Source organism: Corvus brachyrhynchos, unplaced genomic scaffold (genome assembly GCF_000691975.1).
Source record: "Corvus brachyrhynchos isolate BGI_N302 unplaced genomic scaffold, ASM69197v1 scaffold142, whole genome shotgun sequence".
In the NCBI taxonomy this organism is placed as follows: Eukaryota; Metazoa; Chordata; class Aves; order Passeriformes; family Corvidae; genus Corvus; species Corvus brachyrhynchos.
Genome location: NW_008237226.1, coordinates 10,223,974 through 10,241,737, shown reverse-complemented (window position 1 = coordinate 10,241,737; position 17,764 = coordinate 10,223,974). Strand labels below are relative to the sequence as shown.

Sequence of the window (17,764 nt, the reverse complement as noted above, 5' to 3'; positions counted from 1 at the left end):
CATCTTTTAAAAATATGTGAAACTATACATTAAGCTACTTTTTACATTTCAATTATCTTTGCAAAACCCAAAAATTGTTCTAACAGAAATAAAACACAGAAGTGAAATGCATGTATAATCTTTATTTCTTAAAGGTCTCAAAGAAATATTTTGTTTGGGTTGTGCAAACTAGAAGTAGAGATACAGTCCACCTTGAGTTGCAGCAAAAAACGAAAGGGAATTTTATCACCAGCTAACACAAAAGAGTCACGGCTTTTCTTAAATTAATGGATTTGTATTGAATCACAAGATCAAGAGAATAGGAAAGGTTGTTAAGGCCTGGTGGCCTTTAGCCTAGTTAAGGCTAAAGGGCTTCAAGAAAAAGTACCATCAAATAAAGCTTTAAGCTGTCCCTTGTAAAAGAACACTTAACTTATTTCAGCTAACTCTGTAGTCAAAATAAATTTTCAAACTAATAGGTCAGAGCTTTAAAGAAACCTCACTGAAGTGTGCAGAAATATCCTTTTAACCATTGGTGCTGGTTATGACCATGGCTATTGGAGTTAGCTTGAATAGCACTAGTCAGAGAATGACTTTGCCCTCTCCATCCTAAAGCTGCACCCACCAGGCAGCAAATCACAGCCTACTGAAGATTTCTAATGCCTTCTTTCAAGAACAAGTTGAAGGTATGTAACTGCAATTGTAGAGAAATCTTCTTTAGTGCACACTGGGATAGTCCCTTCCCACATGGCAAACCATTTTCACTCTTGTATCCATATTACAAATGCATTCTTTTTTGTTCTTAAAAAACTGGTTTCCCTAAAAAAAGGTAAATGAGCAAATTGTTCTGCAATGGCTGACCTACATCAGGCAATATAAATAAGATCTTTTAACTTCAAAGACCTAAAGTATTCTTTAAATTGCTATGCTAAAGAAATTAGATTTATATGTATCTCATGTTCCTCAATCTTCTAACTGAATTAGTATTGAGAACAATCTTCCCATTTCACTCAAATGAAACTATCTTGGGTAACACTGCCCTAGTGTATAGCTGTATTTAGGTTAGGTAGTGGCTGAATATTTTTTCATGGTAACTAAATCCCTATAGCCAGCAGACATTACTGTGGGATTTAAGAAAGATTAAACTTCTAGGATCCTGCCAAAAACAATAATTAAAGTAACTAGGATCTGCTTATATAAACAACTGTCATTTTATTTTAACTGGTACTTTTGCCTTTTTGTAGTGTCAAACAGAATAATCTTCCAGGGGACTTGACTTGCAAGATGTTCCCTTTGGTAACTGTACCTTTTATGAAATAAAAGATATCTTGTTAGTACAACACATCATTTGCATACTCTACCTAAGAGAAAAGCATAAACTCTTGAGAATTAATTACCGGATTAATGAGAAATCAAGTTTTGAACAAAAAAAATCCTGAATTTGCCATGAAGTAAAATATTTTTGATGCAATGAAAACATCAGAAACATAAGAAGTAAAAGGAACAGTTATAATGACAAAGAAAATAGCAAGCTGGGGAAGAGCAAGAAAAAGCAGTGAGTCTAACCTGTGCTGCAACTGTCTGGGTCCTGAGCGCACAGGGCACCAAAACTCCTGCCCTGTAAGATGTTGTAAGTCAGCCAGTCACAGCTGCTCATAACCTTCAGAGACAAATGCTCATTTCTCCAGGATGAGGCCTGGGCAGGGCAGGTTCCTGGGCAGCAGAAGGTTTAGTCTGTGCTAGGAGAGGAGAATGGGATAATGGACTCCTGGGAAGCGCTTGCTCCTCCCTCCCCTCCTCTCGCCTTGATCTCCCAGCCATGCTACCTGTACAAACACAGCCTGGGACTGCCCCAAGCCAGCCCTGAGAGCAACATGGGCAGCTGGGGACACGGTCCCCAACTTCCCTCAGAATATAGGCATGGCAACAAGGCTCCCAAAACTCAGTGTGTCCCCGCATCAGGGAATCCTCAGCTACTACATGGTGACAACAGACAAGACTCAAATCTCTTTCTGGCTTCTGCAGAGACATATATTATGGGTTTGCTGATGGTGGGCCCCTTGTTTTTTCTCCAGTTTGGAGCCCCAGATCCTGTCTATGTCTTCCTGAAGGTTGCAATGACCTCCTATCCAACTGCACCATGGCCAGGGCTCCCAGTTTTATGAAATTATTGGGTACTAATAGGAATTTTAGGATGTGGCCCATGACCTGTTACTTTTAACATGTGTTTCATTTCTGTCTCTACTTTTTATTGCATTATTTTGGCAGAAAAAGAAGGAAAATTTTGTGTCAGGCTGCTGAAAATCCATTCTTAGCCACTGGCAAACCCAGCACTTATTTTTCATTCTCCTCCAAGTCCCATTTGAAGGACAATGGTTTTAACTCTATTTTCCTATCCTTTAAGTAAATTAAAAACATTGTATTAAAAACAATGCCAGCAATGTTTCCCCTAATAGACAGATAGACCTACAGAGTTTATTGGTATAATTAAAGGCAGACTGGTCTTTAAAAGCTAACAGTTTCCACAGAGTCTGAGAGTCTCTCATTGAATTAGGACAAAGAAGTAGATGCATTTCATGCCCTTTTTACTGAGGACCTGCCTTTAAAACTCAGTGCCAAGTTTCTAGGTAAGCCTAAAAGTGTCTTAAAAGTCCCTCCAATTCTCAGGATGCACATTATTCAAGCCACTCTAAATCTGATTGATTTAGTTAAAATTCTGGCTGCTGAAAATCACACTCTGAGGAACTAGAAGAGAAAGGTGTACAGGAAGAACTACCAGCAGAAGAGTGTAAGAAATTTAAAATTAAATTTTAAACTACTTTTACACAGATTATGTTCTGGCATCTTGCTAGGGAAATTAGAAACCTTTTAGACACCACATCACAAATGCTTTTACAGCCTTAGAGACATTTACAAAGGCATCTACCAAAAACCATGCAGAACAAGGAATTTAAGATACTCTCTTGTATATCTTTTTATAGAGTTGATTGTCCTTATTTTTTTACAATCAATTATCCATAGAATAATGGCTGATTTTTGACCCCAGATATAGTGGTCATGAGTATTTTCTCTCCTCTTGAAACTTGTGTCCAATCTGACACAAGCATATCCCCCTGTCAGAAACAGAGACTTGAAGGCTGATCTCTCAACGGAGAGGATATGAGGATTGGGCTATACTTGGAGTTTTGTTGATTCTGGCATGCAGTGACCACATCTGTCTGTCACTCATTCTCGCAGCTCTACAAGTATACAGAATTGGGCAGAGCAGATAAGTTTATTTGAGAAGTGTAAGCATTTCTGTGTGTTGGGCTGACAGCTCTGCAGTGATGATGTAGTGTAGCATTAACGGTGCTTTCGTCTCCTTTCAGTACTTATCTGTGCCTAGAGCATCTGATTCTGCTGTTCCCACTCTTATTTGTCTAAGCTTCAAACACTTTGTATCACTAAACTCAATGTTTAATTTTTATTTTCCATGTACAGCATTCCAGACAGCTTGTGCACAGTTAACTTGGGTTATGTCTTACTCAAGCCAATTTTCTAAAAATAAGGCAGCTAGGGAAAAAGAGTCATCAAACACAGGGTGTAGCTAACCAGGACCACTACACTGAATAATTTGTGACAGCCAAAACTCTGAGAAGTTTTCTGAAGACAAGTCGGGGTAGGGGATCCATTATCAGCTGTTAAGTTCTTTCTACCATATTTGTTACTGGCATAGGAGAAAGAGGATTATAAACAAGGAAGAATTTTCTAGGTTACAGACAGAGCTGTTACTGTAACAGAGAATTTTGTTGTTCCCTGGAGCATGTTTAGATTCTCTTAGGACAAAGGAGAAACAGTGCATTTCTATAGCTCATTGCCCCATCTTCTTTTGAAAATGAAAAAAATTTTAAATATGTGGACACTGACTGCCTCTTAGGACTGCCTTTACACACTTAAAGACAACTGAAGGCCCACCCTCCTTGCAAGCACAAGCAGATACTTTCAGAAATATGCTTTTAGTAAAGGGATTGCAGCACACAATAGTGTTCATTTAGGTCTCACTAGATAGCAAATCTTGGGTAAAGATAATTTCTTCAGAGCCCAGATGTTCTGGGGCAGTCAACCCACATGACCGTGGTTGCACTGCTTCTGTAACATAGGCATACAGTAATACTGGCGCTGTGATCTCATTAAATAACTTCTTATAGAGCCGTGCTGTACAGATAGAGGCCAAGTGCCAGGAGCAGATCCTTGCAGACAAGTAGAAATGACCACAGTTCTATTCAGAATCTTGCTTAGCAAAACTAGAAAAAACCCACAATAGCATGAAGCGTTGGGTACTGGCAATCATGTCAGTATAGGAATGTTAAAGGAATTTATACAGACCAGCAAAATATCACAACTTCAGGATGTAACAAATACTCTGGGATCAAGAATCATCAAGCCAGTGGTCTGCTGATCTGAGAATTATGTTGCCATCATCCCAGCAGACTGACTGCAGGAGAATATAGACAAAATTCTAGCGATTCAGCCTAAGCAGGTGAACATTTATTCATGTATTCCCTGAAGCTGGAGGAGTTACATTCCCAAGGGACATTCATAGTTTGATTTATGAAAATACCAGGTTATTGTATAAAGACAAGACTGTAGCCATACAGATAGCAGTGCTGCTAGTTTGCACAGTTCTCACCCTCCCTTGCAGGGATCACACAGATTAACAGCTGCAGTAATTTCTCAGAAAATGTCCAAGCTGAGCAGGACTGTGAACTAAAATCATCAGAGGATTCAAAACACAGGCGAAGCCCAGTGAGTGAGCCAAAGGAGGGGCAGGTTAAAATTACAGAAAGCACCAGAGGGACATATTTCCATTTCACGTTGAACAGTCTTTATATCGGACACTTGTGGTAATTCTTTATCCAGAAGATTTATAACCATGGAAACTGTCAGCCTAGTTTAGTGTAGGCTTCTCTTTGCTTGATGTTATTCGTACTAACTTCTTGCAGAATATGTGGAGCACCTTGTGGTGTGATGGATCGCTCTCTACAGCATGTTTGAGCTGTAGAATTCTTGAAGTGCATGTAGACTATTACCAGTAAAAAGTAATGTGGAAGTCACCTAACTTGCCTACCTCGAGTTACACTTTAATAAAGCTGGCTGGGAACCATCTTGCCCATCTCATCAACAACCTCTTCTGTTTCATCGATTTCTGAAAGAGAACATAAACTGAAAGTGCTGAAATGGCCCATGGAAAAAGAAACCAAAGCACAAAAAACCCACATAACATTAGGATATTCGATTTTTAAAAGAAATAAATTAAGGCCCATGCTCTAGTTCTGAACCTTTCAAGTTCTTCCAGTTTTAGTATTAAAAAATGGGGGTTTGAGTTTTGTTAGTTATAATAATAATGGAAAATAGGGATCATTCCATTAAGGTGTCAAAGAAGCTTTTTTTAATATACTACTAAAAAAATCTATTTTTTCATTTTCAGATTACCCAACTTACCTTTTTTTTAAGCAAACTTCATTTTCATTCAGATCACTTTTCCAGCCTTTTAATTTTCCTTGATTTAAGCAGCACTTCTCCTTAAACCATACTATACTTGCAGAAGGCAAAGGGGAAAGTGTGTATATATAAATCCTACACAAAGATTGGAAAGTTTACATCTAAGAGCCCTTCAGTCTTTCATGTAATCACCACATTCTGGGTTAACATGTCTAGAGGAACTGACATCATCTAAACTTGAAATAAATTCAAAATCATTACAGTAATTTAATCACTTAAGAAGTATACCTTATTTATCAGCACCATTTAGAACTTGACAAAATTATGGGAAGTGAATGAATGCTGACCCCACTCACTTTCTTATGATCAAAGTAATAAAAATAAATTCCGGTAAGAGAAAACAGAGGACTTGTTGAGTGACAGAGAGCCTTTGTTGGCCACTACAGGCTATAGCTGTCTATATGATAGCACCATGAAGGAAAACAAAAGCTTTCTAAAGTAAAATTGCAAGTTATTTTGCAACCTGGAGCTGTTTCATACTTGCATTTGATGATGAAGTCCTGGGTATGTAAATATGCCCCAATTTATTTTAATGTTAAAGTACAGTAATACTTTTATATTTTCAATGTAAGGAGTATATTTTAGGATTAGGAACTTTATTTTTGCAGCAGTTTCAGAGCACCTTTAATAATTTGGAAGAATATTTCTAATGCTAGCTATGTCTGGCACCATGGTACTGCCAGGTCTCATATTTCAAGTATTTCGCGGTTGCCAAACACATGTACAAGCTAAGGATGCCAGCAATGGATCTAATGTTAATTTCTTCTTTTTTCACATTCATGGGATTTTTTTCCCCTCCACCTAATCCCCAGGATCCAAACATCATCGTCTTTAATTTTTATTTTTTTATATGTTTGCATTGAGTTGGAATATGTAACAGTTTTGAATGCTCAACCAGGAGTTTGCATAAATGTCATGAAAATTGAATCTTGTTTTGCAAATACGTAATGCAAGCACTGTTTATATTGTACTGAAGGTGCTCTGGAAAGTAACACAATCATCATATTTGAACCAATGTGGGGAGGGGAGAAAGGAGTGCTAACAGAGCATTTGCAGAAAGATTTTCATCAGGAGCAATTTGTTTAGCAAAACGAGTAGTAGCAAGATATTCACAGAGAGCCAAGCCCAGGATTCCTTTCCTTGTCTTGGCTGGGGGAACTGATATAGAGGTCAAGGGTGCTTTTAGCTTTCCTAAATGTGTGACAGCTGCCACAAAAAGAAGTTTGAATGATAACAGGCCACCAAATATTAGCTGCACCAGTTTCGGTGGAAGTTCCACCAAGATTTAAGCCTGTAAGAACACTCCAGTTTGGGCTCTGAAGAAAGACATGTAGTGGGAAAAAAAATTAAGGAAATTTAAACAAGCGTAAGCTCAGTATCCTGGCCTGGAAGTAATATTTAATGAAGAGGTGAAGTATGAAGATTATGAGGCGTAGAAGAAAAAATTATGCCATTAACCTCAGGGATACACTAGCTATTAAATGAAGATGAACAACTCTACATCTGTGCTGGACTTGAAACAAACTAAGGTTTATAGGAATCTGTTTAAAACTTCATGTTTAACTGCTGATCCACAGCTTGCCCCACAACACAGATGCCTAATGAGCAGATAGCTATGTTGGAAAACTGTATAACTGAACATGTTTAAATCATTTGCTAAGAAAAATAAAATTTTATGAAAGAGGTGCAGAGACAGCTGAAGGGCCAAATGTTCTTAGCTACGTGTATGTAATTTCAAATTCATGTACTTGCATGTCAACTGAGAGCAGATGCAAGGAGAAAAACAGATTTGCTCAGAATTTGATCAGTCTACCTCAGCAGACTGTTGGATTTCTAAAATCTGGTTTTGTGTTTCTTTCATTGAGTGAGATCCACCTGCACCTTTAATGTATTATGTAGCAAACATGAATGTTATTAATTAATTTTAGTTTCATTAAATACTACCTTTAATGCTGAATAATTCTGGAACAAATGAAGAGGGATTAAAGGATCTTTAAATCACAGTGTGTGAATTGCTGCTGTGATCTGGACTAGCAGAAACAAATTTATTTCTCCATAAGTGCACAGTGTATAACATATTGTTACAAACTGTGGGTCAAATAAGCAACATGTTGGCCCTTTATTAAGAGATTCTGAGTAACACTTTCAATCTCAAGTGACACCAATAGAATATTTCAATACCTAGTTAGAGAAAAAAAGTGAGGATTTTACCCTGACATATCTTCATCAAGCTTGGTACTAAACATTTTGGGTAAGTGCTTCCCATTATCTTTGATAAAGTTTACAGTATTCTCATCTTTGATAGCACTGGGAGCTCAACAATTTTGTGGGTGCTGCATTGTGCAGTTTATAGCTCAAGGGTAAATGATACTTTCCATGTATAAGAAAGGAAACCCCCTTTGGATGATATAAAGTCTCATCCATGTGCATTGGTCCTTAAAGGAGAAGCAATCCACTTAGTTAAAGAACTTTCTGTATTAGAGTGAAAGGATGGATCCCTAGACTATCAATGCTGTTGTGTTTGCTTTCGCCTACAGGATTCTGTAACCATAATGTTTATGAATGCTCACATCAAAATTAATTTTGCAAGGAATTATTTTGCTTCCTTGTATGTAGAGGAAGTTTAGTTTATCCTTGGAAGCATCACGTCTTATGTTGTTTGCTCAAAAAAGCTGACATATTTTACAACCTAGATTATTATTTCTTCATGTAAATCAAGAATAAAATTTATGCACTTCATGCCTGCCTTTATTCTAAGCAACTGGGGTATATCTTCAAAAAGTACATGGTAGCTGTGGAAGGGAATGTTCTCTTTTCTTAGTTTTAAATGATTTTGGCCTGAGTCAGATGCTTTAAAATATATATAGAAGAGAAAAACACATGGAATGATGTATCTTTGATAAGATTATATCATGCCTGACTGTTCATTATCTTCTCCTTTCTCAATATTATGACCAGGCTAACAGTTCTTCAGTGAGAAACAAAATTATCCATATATTAGAAAAGGATGCTGGAAATTCAAAGGTCTGAGTTCAGTTTTCAGTGGATTAGCATTCCTGTGGCAGGTTTAAAAATAATTAAGGAGGGAAAAAAAGCCACTAAATGTATACCTAAACTTATGACCCAAATCTAGGTCAGACATACTTTTTCGCGGGTATGCGGGTCTGGCATGCCACACTGAGATTCTTTCTCTTTCAACCTCTGCTGAAGACACCACATGTTCCTACATGATCTGGATTAGAAAGCTTTTTGCAGAGAATAAGTCATTCACTTTTGCCTATCACAATACAGGACAATGCCCACCACGTCTTTGAATCTGAGGCTTTTCCCTTTCATACTCTCCTGAGTAATGTCATTTGCTATTGATCACAACCAGAAAGAGCATGTTGAGCTGCAAAAGCCTTGGATCTGACCTCCTATGGTTGTTCTCATGTTCTAATACAACATTCATCAATATTGCCATGAACTATTTTTAAAGGTAGAGTAATGGCACTTAACAGGCTTGTAGAAATACTTCAACTTGCAGATATTAATTAATTTATCGTCCTATTATGCTCAGACACCACAGAATTGTCCCTTCAAGAGACCATTTTTTGGGACTCTGTTCCATGGGAGTGCTTACCACAGGGTAAATACCTCGGTAACAGAGAATAAACACCCAAAAGCATCCTCGGTATTAACAAGTTGCCAGTAAAAGACAGAAACAATTATGCAGGGGGTTATGATTCAGAGCCACTGACTCCATTGTAGTCCCATGCCAAGAAAAATTGCCAAAAACAATCAGAAAAATATCCAAGCAGGCATTAGGAGCAACAGCATTAAAGCACATTCAGAGGGTGTGTAATGCTCACTCGCACCCATTTGCTGTGTTGTATGGGACTCAGCGACCTTTTTTAGGACATTTCAAGTCCTTCTGGCTGGGCTGAGCCTCTTTGCCGGAGTTTAGTATCTTGTAGTTCTGACCAGTTATGTTTGTTTTGGGAGAAAAAAGCATTTACTCCAATAGATGTCTGTGTGATATAAGCAGTACTGTTTCTTCCTGTACTTACCAAGATTCTGAGCATGAATTTGACATTTTTGGTCATTGTGACAACCTCAGAGCAGTGATGTGCTCAGAAGCCACAATCTCACAACAGTGTAGGACTTTGGCAGTGAATAGCTGCAGACAAAATGAAAGTGCAATCATGTGAAAAATGAAGAGCTCTTTCAGCAGGGTACGTGTCTTCAGAAGAAGGAATTACTTTTTTCTGCGTCCTTTTCAGCTCCTAGGCAGAGTTTCTTGCAGAACTCACTGTATCCCCACCATTAAGAAGATATGCATGCTATTTACTGTAATTAGTCATGAGGTTTCCTCCTTATCTGCCTTCTCCATTGAATGTAATTAGCCAGTAATAATTTCTGAATAATAACTGCTTACTAATATAATAAGAAATACCAGGGATGGAATTTTCAAAGGAGAGTAAGGAAGTCAACTCCCATTGAGGGTTGTGTTTTTAAAGGAAAGAGTTCGCACACAATTGCTTTTATGGAGTATTACTCACTAATTAGCAGCAAACTGCATAGCAGATCCCACAATTTATGGAACTGGCTGGTAGCTGAAGCACAATTTTCATCAGGGTAATAGATTATTGATCTTAAGGGAGAAAATTACTTCCTTTTCTCCTTTTTCATTAACAAAGAATTAGATGATTGGAAAATATTGATTTCTAACTACAATTGTAGTTTGTATTCTGCTCTACTTGAAACTTAAGCTGAGCAGGGGAATTGTTAGACTCTCCCTGGTTAATTCCTTCCATGGGGTTTTAAAAGTGGGCTTTCAAAATATTAAACATTGATGCAAAGACTGAGTTCTCTGTTTCACAGACCTGGTAGGATCAGACATCAAAGCTCATTCACATCCTCCTACTAGTCCTAGATTCCCAAACACATCAAGGCTTCAAGTCCTTAAACATAGGCATAGGGCATCATTTTAGACATCCCTGAGTGCCTAATACATCAACCCAGGGCTTACAATATGACAAAGGACCACCTGGGAGACCTTCCAGCCTTCAGAAAAAAATGGGATAGACAATATTTTCAGATGGCATCAGGCACTTACAATTAAGCCCACTAATCTCATCTGAAAAAATAGCAAGAGAAAATAGCTTCTCACTTTCGTGAAAGTTAAAAGGTAGACTTTGCTTAGGATGCTGAAACCTCAACTCAGAAAACAAAAATAGTTTGCTGGCCTGTGCTACTTTTGGTTTAGTCACCTCTGTATATTTTCTGAAGGTGCTTGAATATTATGTCTTCCCAAAAAGTTCAAAATGGCTGTGTAAGTTTCATTGGAGTAATCAAATTATTCAAGTGAAATTCTCCTCAGTTCCTCTTACGTTTGATCTAAAATAGCTTGCAAGGACTCAGACACCTTCAAATCAGTGGATTTCTGATTTCAGTTGAAGTAAAATCCGCACCACTTTGAATTCTATTCTGCTCATAGGTTTCAGATAGCATATGAGAAATGGAAAATGGCTGTGTCACCTCCTTGTCCATCTCAGCCATTCCATTTCATCTGGCAAAAATGTATATTCATGTCTTTTCAAACATTGGTGCTTCCAAAGATGATCTTTTCTGTGTTTCCATAAAGTTATTTATTACACAAATTGACGATCAAGCTATTTAGCTTCATTTTTAAGAAAAAAATAAAATGCTTTCTATAAGATAGCCACCCTAATTACTCCATATATCTTCAGTCTACTAATATAGACTGAAAAATAAATGACTACAGCTGTGGCCAAAGAAGTGTGGAAAATGAGCCTCAATTCTCACATCTTGAGAATTCCCTTCAGAACAACTCAAATGTTGGGAGCTGGGCCTCCCAACTAAGGTTGTTTAAAAAAGCACAAGCAGTTTTTGCAATGAGTCAATAATTATACAAATAATAGGAAAACCCTTTTGTTTTTCATCCAAGCAGCAAACAAATGCCTTGAAAAGGTGGTAGTGGGTACATTGTAGAAGGTTCTATCCAAAAATCTTACCTCCCTCCAAAGAGACAGGCTTTTGCAAGAAACCTCTGCTATGAATTTTCTGTGCCTAAATTGTGGACTGCTAACTGAAATCCTTGATTCTTCTCTTCTGCCAACAGCAAAGTCCTTGGACCTAGAAAATTGCTGTATTTCATGAGCTACAGTTGTGCTTACACACCTGCACACCTTTGTATGAGCAGTTCTTTTAGGACATGACTTAAAAGTACTTCCATGGCAACAGAACGTCTGCGTTTGTTTACTGGCTGGTTGTTCTCTCCGTCATTCGAAGTTTCCCAACAAGCCTAGACTAAAAGGGACTTTATTCCAGAGGGAAGAGTGGGAAGAAGTTAATGATGAATAACTACATTGTTTAGAATCTGATATTCCCAAACAAATAAAGTCTTCAGGAAAAGAAGCAGCAAATGCTGAAGTTTTCAGTGTCTTTACAACATCATTGCAGTGATATGTAATATCAAAAAAATTGCTTTCGGTAAATTGGCAGTAGTGAAACTTATATAACTGACTGGGTTCAAAGAATACTTGTTTGAATGCCAGTGCTTTCCCAGATTGTGTCAGACACTCCTTTCATAACTGTAAAAAAAAACCCAGAGCCTTTCCCATCAACTGAAAATAAGCTGATATTCTTAATCTTTTCATTAATGCTAGATAGCAGGGAGCTACAGAGCTGAACTTAGTGTTATCTGTTGAAAGAGTCTGCTGTTCCAGTTCCAGAGCTTAACAAGATCACAAAGTAGAATCTGAAACAAGGAGGAGCCCAGCATGTCAAGAGTCATCTATGATACAATTAATTTCATGCAACCCTTTCAACAGCTATGCTGCTAAAGACAGGCCAGCCATGTTGCATTTTAAAAGGACTATTTTTGTAGAACAATGTTGCCCAAAGCATTTCCTGTTCTTATCACTCCTACAGCAATGTCTGGAGTTCATTACCAGTAGCTCCTACTTTCAATAGTCAATCTTTTGAAAAAGATGCTCATTCATGTTTTCTCCCTTTCCCCACCAATTTGCCTTTGGAATTATATGATAATATATCACTGTTGCACTGATTCACTTAGGAAACAAAGACCTATTCACATCTCAAGAAAAACTGTTGAACAAAAGGCAAATTCTTAGACCACCCACTCACCAAAATCTTCTGCACCTTGTATGCCTATAAAAATCCAAAATCTTGAAAGAATTCATTTGCATTTTATTATTCAATGTTTGTCAAGTAAGTAATTAAGTGGTCATGTTGCGAAGTCAGACTATTCATGTTTTTTGTTTCTCGTTTATTGAAAAGTATGTACTAAGAACATTTGGTAACAATTTTGTGCGCATTTATTCTATGCTGATGGTCTTTACGTGATGGTTGTTATGAGCCTGTGGAATTTTCTTACTTAAATATAGTATCAAAAGAATAAAACAATCAAAGTGTAACACATTTTGGAAGCTTCAAGGATAAAACTAAATTTATAGAAAATGCCTTGAATGTGTAGATGAGGATAAACAAATGAAAGGGACTCTATGATGTGGTAGAAGAAGGGAGCTTATAAACCAGGATGTCTCTTTCAGGACCAAATTCTTAGAGTCCTTTTGATGGGAGATGGTAAACTGAAGTCCTGAAGTGGTTATGGGAAACCTAGAGCAAAAAATGGGGGAAAAAAAAAATGTTCAGGAAGCAATGCAAGCACATGCCTATCTTTAAGCACAAAACAAGTCCTTTAGAGAGAAATCCTACCTTCACTGAAGTTACATTTCACACTTCTCAGAGATTCACCAAGGCTCAAATTTCTACTCTTGTCCATTAACTTCAGGAACCGTCATAAACTGCACCCATGTCTCAGACAGCAGACTTTGCCAGCAAGATTTTTCAAGGACAGCTTTCACAGAGGAGTTCTGCAGACTGGTGGGAATTACATGCCTGCTTCCCTACTCCTCCGGTGACGTAGATGTTAGACACAAGGAAGTGGTATTCACACAGATTCTATGAGGCATACAACTTTCATGCCAAAACCAAGGAAGAGGGACAGTTTTCTTAGTTGCTTGATCAAAATTAACAGCTATGGGAGAATCTGTATTGGCTTTACAGGCTTCTGGTTCATCCAGTGACCCTGATAGCTCCACCTCCACTGGCTGGCCACCACACATCCACCCCATGCCAGCACCTGGAGGAGCCATTGCACCAGAGCCTGTGCCACACCATTCCAGCAAGCTAAAACAGGAGCAAGCAAATCACATTTTTTTCTTTTCTTTTGGCAGTGGAGATTTCTGATGGTGTAATGGGATTCAACTTATTGGAGTGCAAAGGCTGGTAGGGACAAGCAGAAATGTCTTGATCAAGGTAGAGTAGCACCACAGCAACCATCATTGGCCTGGTAATGTAATTCAAGCCCTGAGTTAATGACTTAGATGTTAAAAAAAAAAAAAAGAATGCAGCATATAATTCAAGTCTGATATGTGGAAACTTGGTCTAAGATTTTGTAGGAAAAATCACAACACAGTGTAAAAATTATGACTTGTAAGACCTCAGTGCCACAAAGACTTACACACAGGCTTATGTGTCTCTTTGTATTGTAAGTGAAACTCCCAGGGGTGTATTGCACGATAAGAGAAATCCTGCCTTAAAAGCCAGATATATCACATAAGAACATGTGAGTTTGTAGAATATATTTCTAAGTGATGACCAAAGAGTGGGTAAAAATAGCTCATTATCTAATTTTGAGGATTTAGATTTTACAGTGAAAGACTTTCTAAATGTTAACAATAATTAAAAACAAAGGGAAAGCTCATAAATGAATGGAAGTCATGTACACACCAACTGCACAGTGTTCAGAAGCGAGTGGTCTTGTGTGTATCAGTTACTGCAGGGCTAAGAACATGGTAATTACTTCCTAAAATAATTTAGCTAAGTGCATGTTTTTTCAGTAATAGGCAGGCTGTTACTGGAAGTAGGCATAAGTGTACCACTATTTGTATGCGTTATAAAATCTGGAGAAGTGTTACATTCAGGAATTCCCCAACACTGGCTCTGCAATCTGAACCTCTGAGTCAGATTTTGACTTCTTTTGTATTCATTCATCACTTGATTAAACCTAGTCAACTGAACAGAAGGACGTGATTTTTACTGTGCAGGATTGCAGGGAGGCTTTATTATTTTCAAGGTAGCGAGGTCAGTGTACTGTAAACCAGAAGACTGACACACAGCCCAGTAGCTGCTTCTCACAGCTACTTCAGCTTCACAGTGACTATCTGAAAGCTGAGTGGCCTGCCACACCTTCAGCACACATGGACAGGAGCTTGGGAGAAAAAAAAAGGAAGACAAGATGCCCAAGTTAAGATGTTTTCACAAGACTGTCTGTATTATCAAAGGGTAGGGCCTAAGGGCAGAGCCCTCCCCTTCTCTCCTCATACATCATAGCCTAACACTCACTGTGCCAGCTGAAAATAAATGAACCTCCCTCCTCCGTGCCAGTTCAGTTTCAGCCTGCTCCTGGATCTACTTTAGCATGTGGCCATACACATGATGATGTGGACACAAGGCGGGGAGAGGTGTGGAGGAGCAGGAGGGCAGGATTGCCTTTTCCAGGGGCATTTTATTGTACGTCCAAGTTTTAATCACACTGATTTTCCTGTGTGAACAAGTCTTGGCCCAGAATTTCCTCTCCTCCTGGCTATTGTAATTGAACAACCCAGTCACACAGGTGATAAAAGGATTAGGTGTACCTAGTCTGTGTCCACTCAAAGCAGTGCAAAATATCCATAATAATTTTTATTATTAGATAATTATGAATATTTATACTGCTGTAGACTAATGTAGTTAAACCACAATACAAAAGTCCTATTTTTCATGCCAACACATTAGCATATGTCACACGTGCACCCAAGTTAGGATATGACAAGAAATTGGGGGGTTGTGCTATTTTTACCTCAAACCAGTGGTTGCCAAATATCCTACAAGTAAAATTATTTCTTAGCAAAAGGAGTTTGACATTTTTTCAGAACTTATTCCAAAACAAATTCTTAACACTGAGACCACTGAAAGACTGAAAAAAAAGCTAAAATACCTGGACTTAGACACTTCAAAGTAACCTAGACTTAAATTGCAATAGCCTGAAACAACTCTGCTGCTCTCAATGTGACAAGAATTATGTCCTGCATATTCAGACATGTTGCAGGACGTACACATTATGAGACACTGCTTTGTATTCTTAAGGATGCGTGATCTAAAATATATGATGTAACTTTTGCCCAGATCACTGGGGTTTTTACACAATTTCTATCCCATACCATTAAAGAAGTAAGGATCATGAAATCTTCCAGGTTTCGAACCCCAGCAAACTTTTTCATGAATGAGGCAGAAGTTACAGGTTTGTCACAGAAGCCCAAACAGGGAAAATTTGGGCCTTCTTTCTCTCCACAATTTTTGATCCCTCTTTGGTTGAAAACTTATTTTCAGTCAATCTCCCATTTCTACTTGCTTGTCACTTTCTCTGGATTATTGATACATAGTCATGAACCCGCATACTGGGCTCATCATATTGGTGATCTTTTGAATGCCATTTTGTTTTGAAAACCTTGAAAAAAAACTAGTCTGCTATCAAATTTAGGCATGAATTAATCTTTTACTGCATTTCATAATTTCAATTTGCAACATTGTGAGAATTACTGAGAGGATGTGTTACATAGTGTATAGAAATTTCTTCTATTTAATTAGTTCCTACTGAATACATTTTTCCTCTATTAGCCATTCCATTAGTTCATTTAAAGCCCAGGCTACTGACCATGTGAGGTGACTAATACAAAAGGCAAACTTGTGTTTAAGTAAAGCAACATACTAAGAAAGTACAGAGGAAAAATATCTACTGGCAGAGGTCTCATATTTGGAAGCTGATTTTCCCATTTCTGTTTGGAACAGCATTGGAAAAGAGCTTCAAAGTAGCAAGACAAAATGTTGAAAAGCATTAGTTTATACAGTAATTCTAACTGGGCTTTGCCCTTCAGTCGTGCCTCTGAGAAAACAAATTGAATTTCCTGATTTCAAATGGCAAACTCTGCTATTACATACTTTGTGATTTCAAAGAGCATCTGTCATCACACAAAGACAAATACATTTCTTAGAGAAACATCTGGTGCTTTTTTAAACAAGCCTCAGGCCAGGTCTGCGCAATGAATGAAATATGTACTATAGATAGAGTGTTATTTAGTGTTGCTTTTCATTTAATCAACTGTGTGTGGAATGTTTGTATTGTCTTAACTATCTCTAAAATATTGGCTCTCCTAGCACTTTAGGCAACCGTTGCCTTTTAAGAACCAAATGCAAAATTATGCTTTGAGTCTAACAACAAAGAGGAATAAATCTGCTCCACTTGATTTCCTGGTTCCTTGCAGGATGTCTGTGGGAAAAGCAGTAGATGTTCACACACCTCTAAGAAGGCAAGTGTTTAGTCTTTGTACTTTGGGGAAAAAAACAAAACAAAACTCTATTATTTTGGCTGTCTGTATTCACAATATAGAAATTATTATGCATTCAACCCCACCCCTCAACTGAGCTAATATCAAAAATGTGTAGTGTAGGTCAGCAAAGAACACAGAACAGCTAATCAGCATAGCAGTACCCTTGAAGCCCCGTTTCTCAGATCTTGATTGCTTTCTTGGACATTTTTTGCTGTGATGGCGTTAAATCAACTAGTAGCAGGTTCCTTGTCTGCTGATGAGGTATCACAAACTCATTTGTAACATTGCTCTTATGCAGAAATTCAGAGCAGTGATGGCTGTGCAGAGTTCCTTGATTTCTCTCTGTGGTTAGGTTTTGTCCTGTCTCATGACTGACCATGTCTTTCACAGTTAATGTACAAGTGGAGGGAATGGTTGGGGACAATGCCATACATATAAGAAGGCTGATGGGAAACTGATCTTAAGATGAAAGCCAAAAAGAGAGAAGAGAAGCACAAGGATGGGAAGGAGGTGAAGTAATTAATCCAGATCATGCAGAATGACTATAATTGTTTCTCACTTTTCTTGAAAGGGAGGGGCTGTGCTCTGATTTTGATTCACTATATTGCCCTGCCTGTTGTGTTATTCAACATTGGTTCAAACACTTTTAAAGACTAGTTTCTAAACGTGATGCACACCTTCTTGCTGTGTGTCTCTTTGGACTCACACTGCTCTGGAATGGCACATGTTCATGAGCAGATTTGGCCAATCCTTTTACCTTGCCTTTCTTTCACTGTAGGGACAAG

General features: G+C 38.0%; 2 long non-coding RNA genes across 8 annotated transcripts in view; one reads left to right on the top strand and one right to left on the bottom strand.

The window, feature by feature from the left end:
* LOC108445455 overlaps positions 1–17,764 on the top strand; it is a 118,223-nt gene that overhangs the window by 32,675 nt on the left and 67,784 nt on the right. The window lies entirely within an intron of this gene.
* The window catches only part of LOC108445456, a 24,971-nt gene continuing 7,460 nt past the window's right edge, over positions 254–17,764 (bottom strand). Inside the window, exon 3 of the long non-coding RNA XR_001860321.1 lies at positions 254–5,164. This is a non-coding gene — a long non-coding RNA (uncharacterized LOC108445456). The remainder of the gene's footprint in view (positions 5,165–17,764) is intronic.